The following is a 7695-nucleotide window of genomic DNA, read 5'->3' as shown; positions in this document are numbered from 1 at the left end:
CTAAGTTTGGTGTTGAACCCCCACATTCAAACTCTATGTTTGGTGTTGGGAGGTTCCAATATTGCTCTGAGTATCTGTGAGGCTCCATGAGAGCCCTCAGTCAAGCTACTGACATTAAAGAAGCGCTTGTTGGGAGGCAACTCAATGTTATAATTATCTATTTTCCTTTGTTATTTTATGTTTTCTGTAGGTTGATGATCATGAGAAGTCACAAAATCAATTGAAAAAGCAAAAACTGAATGAAAAATAGAAAGAAAAACAGCACACCCTGGAAGAAGACCTTGCTGGCGTTTAAATGCCAGTAAGGGCAGCAAATGGGCGTTTAACGCCCATTCTGGCACCATTCTGGGCGTTTAACGACAGAAAGGGGCACCAGACTGGCGTTAAACGCTAGGAAAGGGCAAGAAGCTGGCGTTAAACGCCAGAAAGGGGCACCAGCCCGGCGTTTAATGCCAGAATTGGCACAGAGAGCATTTTTGCTCACCACTTGGTGGAAGGATGACTTTTCCTTGACACCTCAGGATCTGTGGACCCCACAGGATCCCCACCTACCCCACCACCCTCTCTTTTCTTCTTCACCCATTCACCAATCACCTCAACCACTCTTCCCCAAAAACCCCTCACCTATCAAATCCCATCTTTCTCTTCACCACTCACAGCCATCCTTCATAAAACCCCACTTATCTCACCATTCAAATTCAAACCACTTTCCCTCCCAAACCCACCCTCCCATAGCCGAACCCTACCCCTCTCTCCCCCCTATATAAACCCATCTTCACCCCCTCATTTTCACACAACCTAAACACTTCCTCTTCCTTTGGCCGAATAACAAAGCCATCCCCATCTCCTTCATTTCTTCTTCTTCTACTCTCTTCTTTCTTCTTTTGCTCGAGGATGAGCAAACCTTTTAAGTTTGGTGCGGTAAAAGCATTGCTTTTTGTTTTTCCATAACCATTTATGGCACCTAAGGCCGGAGAAACCTCTAGAAAGAGGAAAGGGAAGGCAAAAGCTTCCACCTTCTATGAAGATGGAGAGATTCATCTCAAGGGTGCATCAAGACCACTTCTATGAAGATGTGGCCATGAAGAAGGTGATCCCCGAGGTCCCCTTCAAACTCAAAAAAAGTGAATACCCAGAGATCCGACATGAGATTCGAAGAAGAGGTTGGGAAGTTCTTACCAACCCCATTCAACAAGTCGGAATCTTAATGGTTCAAGAGTTCTATGCCAATGCATGGATCATCAAGAACCATGATCAAAGCACTACAAGAAAAAAGGCCTATGGCCACGCTTTTTTTTTGCTACGCTTTAAAAGCGTGGCCAAAAGTAGGCTATGGCCACGCTTATGCGTGGGTGGCGTTTGAATAGAGATTTTGCCACGCTTTTTTTTGCTACGCTTTAAAAGCGTGCCGAAATCTCTCTATGGCCACGCTTTTATGAGGGTGGCAGTTGATGTGAGATTTAGCCACTTTTTTTTCTGCCACGCTTATAAAGCGTAGCCATAGAGAGATTTCGGCACGCTTTTAAAGCGTGGCAACAGAAATTTGTTATTGTGGCGTTTTAAAAGCGTAGCCGTTTCCTGCAAGCCTTTTGGCACGCTTTAAAAGCGTGGCCAAAAGGTTTCCTCAGAAAAAAAAAATTAAAGAAGCTAGCTCGCGATCGAATTAACAAACACGCTCCTAACTCTCCTTCATTTCTAACACTTAGAGAAAAACACTCCTAACTTCTGCCCTAACTCCTCCTTCGAAACCCCCAATGGCAACTGCAACCACCAATCTCCTCCTTCTTTGTGCCTCACCGCTTCCCCCTCCGAAAGCCCTAGCTAACCAGTCTTCAATTTTTTCGCCTTAACCCTTCTTCAAAAGCCCTAACCCCTGCCCTCACCGCGATGACAACACTACAACGAAGAACGACGACGCTCTCCCTTCCGCGCTGCCGCTCGCTTCCTGCTTCTTCGCTTCCGTGAAGAACGACGAAGCCCTCCCTTCCGCGCTGCCGCTCGCTTCCTGGTTGTTCGCCTCCCTGAAGAACGACGAAGCCCTCCTTCTCGCTCTGCCGCCCGCTTCCTGGTTCTTCGCTTCCGTGAAGAACGACGAAGCCCTCCCATCCGCGCTGCCGCTCGCTTCCTGCTTCTTCGCTTCCGTGAAGAACGACGAAGCCCTAACAGCTGACGAGGTGGAAATGCGCCATTTCCAGCTTCGAATAAGGCTGTAGGTTTCTCCTACTTTTGTTTTTCTGCAGTCAAATTCATGAGGATGACTCTAAGTTTTCAGTCTTTTTATTTTTTTATTGTTCATTGTTTTGATTCTCATGCATTTCTTCAGGAGAAGGTGAGGAATCCGTTAGTCGAGAACAATCCTAAGCAGTTCGGGATCAGAGGAGCAGAGGAAGAAGAGGATCCTCAAGCAGAGGTTGAAGGCTCCACCAGCTTTGAACTAGTTCACCACCCTTGACAAGAACCTAGGTGTGTAAATAAGTATCTCCATTTTGTTTCATTTACCCTGTTTTATGTTTGTGTAATGCTTCAAGTGTAGTAATATTTCCCTCTTATGGCAATTAGATGATGCTTCTGATCACTTTATTTTTCTATCTAATTGCATTTAACTTCATTTTTGCAATTTCACCTTTTGGAAATGATCTCAGTTTCAGAAAAGGAAAGGGAAGCTTGAAAGCTAAACATGTATATGGTGAATGTTTTTAAGTTGTAGCTTCATTTTCTGAGAGAAAGAGTGCATCCTGTTGATCTTGTTGGTGGTGTTGTTTGACTTCTCAAAGTTTTATAAAAACTATTTTTCACTATTTTTGGATGTCTAGATTGAGAGCAGAAATTTATGTAAATTATTGCCATTTCTACAATAAATACTGTCGAATTCGGTTCAAACTCTAAATGATCATTTTGAGTTTTAGAGACTTCTAACTCTTATTAACTCTTGATTCTACCTTATTTTAGTTACTTAAACTTGTCTAGCTTAGTGTCACAGCCCCAAGAGCTAAGCTCTTGCCATTATGAAAAGCTAAACATATATATTAGTTTCACTATGATGCATTATTCTTTCATTACTTATATGCCAAAACTTTAGTGTGTTTGATGTATTATCTTGCTGTCACTTTAAATAAGAATTGAACGCATATAGAGTTATTAGTCAAGAGCATTTTTTTTCTACTTTATTAACTCATTTGGGTATTAATTACTGCAGCTTAATAATGATTTTCTACTGGCTCACTATATCTTCATTTTGGTTATTTTAAATTGGTTTCTGTGATGGTTACTATAGGTTCATTTGAGCTATCATGTCCTATGTTCATGTGTGTAAGTTTAGGTTTTTGCACCAAACATGAGTTCATGGTCGTATGTTTTCATTGTGTTTTGCTTTATTTGACTGAGTCTTAGTAGAAATGAAGCAAGAATGCACCATTTGGAAAAGAAAGGGCACTGGTTTCAAACCCAATAGAGTTGACCATCTGAAATTTGAAAAGGAAAATAACACATAAAATTTGAGTTTGTTTTAAGACCATCAGCCAAAAGATTTTAAAATTCTGCATTGGAATCAGGGTTGGTTGTTGAGCTGATTTATATTTTATTTATGTAGGGGAAGCTATTTTGTTCCTAATTTTGTTTATTTTTCTATTTTATGTCAGTAGAAGAGTTAGAATGGGTGCGAAAATGGTGTTTCTTGTGAATGATTGTGATTCTTTTATTTCCCCAGCTGTTAAGACAAGAAGTTAAAATAAATGAACATAAAAATTTAGTTTCCAAGTTTATTTGCTTTTAGTTTTCAGATGTTTACTACCCTTGTTTTTTGGTAGTTTTTCTTGTTTCTCACTCTGGTCTCATTTGTTTCAGTTTCACCCAAGGCACCTAAACTAAAGCCAATAGCAGGTTTGTCAATTCCATTTTGTTGGATAAGAGAAACAAAGCCCTGGTTCTTGGTCTTTAATTGAGCCAAGTTCATTCAAAGTCAGAGGGAAAAACTGCTTTAGGTTGGTACAAAATACTTGTTTTTGTATACACACCATTTTGGGGGGATTAATGATTAACCTTTGGGTTATGATCACCCTCATGTTGAGGATATCATGACAAAAACAAAATTTTTCATTATTGATAGTGCTAGAATTCATTCTTGCTTGGACTTGGTTGGCAGGGACAAGAAGAAAGAATTTGCGCCAACCAATGCTGCTTTCTATTCCCTTGGAGCAGACCTCTTTCTGTCTCAGCTAAAAACTAAACATATTGCGCGCTGTTTAGGAGTTCCTTCTATCAGCATACCTGGGGATGTTCCTTCTATTCTCATTGTAAATATTCAGGTAGCTGCATATTTCCTAGTCTAGATTGAACTTCAACTGAGAATTTCTTATAAATTATGATTATGATTTAGGAGAGAGATAAGGGGGTCCTTTTTTTGTTCTGAGATTTTTGCTCCCTAAAACCAAAAACCTTGTTTTGCATTCATCTGATTTGCAGAGACTATAGCAACAAGGGACCAACCAAAAACCAAGAACAACAACTTCTTCTTAAGAACTGTGTAGAGAGAGAAAGTGGCTCTTTTTCTCTTTCTCTCTCTTTGTTTTGTGTTTGTCTGTGGAGAGTACATGCAAAACAGTGAACTTTGAGAATTAGATAGAGAAACAAGGGAGTTTGAAGGTTCTAGTTTCAATTTGCAAAAGCTGCCCAATAAGTACTATTGTTGTTTTTTCTGTTTTGCTTCTTATCCACCTTCTAAGACTTGTAAGTCCTCTTTCTGTTTCTCTCTATATATCTGTTTCTCTCTCTCTCTCTCTCTCTCTCTCTCTCTCTCTCTCTCTCTCTTTCTCTCTTTTTCTATCTCTGTGTTTTTTTGAGCTTCCTTTGAATGAGCTTGTTAGCATGCTTTGTTATGTAGTTGAAGGCTTTGGTCTTTTGGATTCGTGGAGATCTAATTAATTTTGTGTGTTTTTATTGCTTCATTTGGCGGATAATGATAATGATTAATGGGTATTTGTTCAAAGTTAAAATTTTGTTTGGCTGCTTCTTCTGTTTTAGAATGCTGGATTCATTTCTTGTGTCACATTTGGATTCTCTGAACTTGGTTTCGTTCAATTGAAGTTCTACTTGTTTGAGTTGTTTTTGGTAACTGGGATCTCTGTGTGTGTGTAAATTTGGTTCTACAAGAGGCAATCTTTTTTTCTCTCTATCCCTCTATTCTCTTGCGAGAACTTTTTCTATGTAAACGGGAATTGAAAAAATGTGATTTGAATGGATTTCGATCTGAATTTCTGGGCATTTATGTTTCAAGAAGGGATTAGGAACTTCTGAATTGAATTTCAATTCGATTTGGATTTGATTGATTATGTTTTAACAGGCTCTTGATTTTGTGGAAGAAGAAGAAAGACATCTGATAGAAGGGTTGAGATTGAGTGCTTGTTGGTTGGTGGTGGTGTTGTTGCAGAGACATGTTGGACGGCCGTTCCTGTGTGGTTCCGAGGTTGTTTCCCAGCTCCTACCAGGCTTAACGCTCTGATTCTGAGTTGCTTGCTCATGTCTTTCCAAGGTGATTGCTGTGGTTAGAAAAAGAGAGTTGCATAATTTTTCATGCTTTGCTGTTTGTATTTGACGGAGTAATCTTTAATTAATACAGTTATTCTTAGGTAGAAGTTTATTATTATTATGATTACCTTATGGCTTGAGAATGATTGTATTTAAAGTATACTTATCAGGAGACCTAAAATTAGATTATTGAAAAATCATAGCCTAGATATACTTTAATCTCAGAGAAATTAAAGTTGAGACATACTTGCCAGTTTTAAGTCAATTGAAATGGTACTAGTAATTCATAAAACAGTTTATATAACAGCAAAAAATAATCAAGAAATTTGTTAATTGTTGGTTGGTTGCTACAAATAATATCTTCAAATAGTAGAGATATATATATAGAATTGAAGGATGCTGAGGCTGAATTGAATATATGGGGGTGGCTATAATCCTTTTTCCTTTTATAGTGCATATAATTTATATTTCATATAGTAGTTCCTAGGTCTGGACCAAGCTATATATTGGATTAATATATATAAATATGGCATTTTTTTAATGAATTATGGCCCACAATTTGTGCTAAATATATGTAAATGGATGCTATTTTAATTTCAAATGTAATTTTCAAGCAATTCATGCTGAGCAGTTAGACTAATGCTCCAAAGTTGTCAAGGGTTTACCTGCCGTTTTGGGGTTTTCTCCAGCCACTTCTTCGATTCCTACTTTCTAAATTCCCCCATTTTTCAAATTTCTATGGGTTTTTTTTTTATCTTTTAAAGCAAGCAAAAAATTTAATTCTCAAGAGCATTTTAATTTTATGCTTTCCAACAGGCTTTTGATAGTTATCTATCCACCACTACTACCACTTCTTTTATTCTGCTGCTCCTGTGGTATTGCTTTGATGTTGCTGTGGTGCTGATTATCTGTTGCCGAACCGCTATTCGTTGCCGCTGCTACCTTTCTAATTCTGCTTCTGCTGCGCTACTACTTTGGTGCTGGTGTTGTACGGATTACGACAATATTTAAGGTTGGTGCATGCGAATTTAAATACATCTCTTAATTTGTTATTAATGTTATGTGGACAACTTAAGTGCTTTCCTGAGGCACTCACTTCAGGACCTTTAAGAATTGCTAAAATTTAATTTTCTTTGCTATTTTATGTCCAATGCCTTCAAAGTATTTTGGAGACTTGGAAAATTCTGTCTCTTAGTTAATTAGGAAGCTAGACTCGCAGTTAGTGAGACTAGCAGTAAAGACTTCAAACTAGAAACTTAGCTATCTATTTGAAATATATAGGTTTTCGATGGATGTGTCCAAGGATTGGATGGATACACCACGTCATGAAAAAGAATATCAACTCGGTGTAGAAAAGTTTACACTTTGTTTTTTCATCACCGGGAATTCCTCAAGGGGAAGAAATTCAATGCCCATGTGCAAAGTGTTGTAATAGACTTTGGTTAAGGAGAGATGTCATGTATGACCATCTAATATGCGATGGATTCGTAAAAGGTTATAGGCGGTGGTTTAATCATGGGGAATCACTTGTTGCTATGGATGTTGACAGTGACACAGATGAGGAATATAACTGCAATGATAATATTGATGAGTTGTTACGTGATAGATTCAGAGATACTACACAAGTTGATGGACATAACATGGGGCCTAACGAAGGTGCAAAAGAATTTTATAAATTGGTAGACGAGGCAAGCCAAGAACTATACCCTGGATGTAAAGGATTCACAAGATTATCCTTTACCATCCGTCTTTACTTGTTAAAATGCTTGCACGGTTGGAGTAATGCGTCGTTCACTTCTCTCTTAGAATTATTGAAAGAAGGAATGCCACATTTGAATATTCCTACTTCTTTTGATAAAACGAAGAATATGGTGAAGAATTTGGGTCTTGACTACCAAAAGATCGATGCATGTCCCAATGATTGCATGTTGTATCGGAACGGGCACGAGAATGACTCATCTTGCCATGTCTGTGGAACATCCCGTTATATTGAGCATCATGTAGAAGAGGACGATGCTACCTCATCTAAAAAGCCTCGTAAAGTTGCTGCAAAAACTCTAAGGCATTTCCCCCTGATTCCCAGACTTCAAAGGCTTTTTATGTGCACAAGGACGGTTGAAGCTATGTCTTGGCATCATAATGAACGTGTTAAAGATGGGTCGTTAAGGCATC

Source organism: Arachis stenosperma, chromosome 9, assembly GCF_014773155.1.
Source record: "Arachis stenosperma cultivar V10309 chromosome 9, arast.V10309.gnm1.PFL2, whole genome shotgun sequence".
Taxonomy (NCBI): domain Eukaryota; kingdom Viridiplantae; phylum Streptophyta; class Magnoliopsida; order Fabales; family Fabaceae; genus Arachis; species Arachis stenosperma.
The sequence above is the reverse complement of the archived record's forward strand: the minus strand, read 5'-3'. Positions refer to the sequence as shown.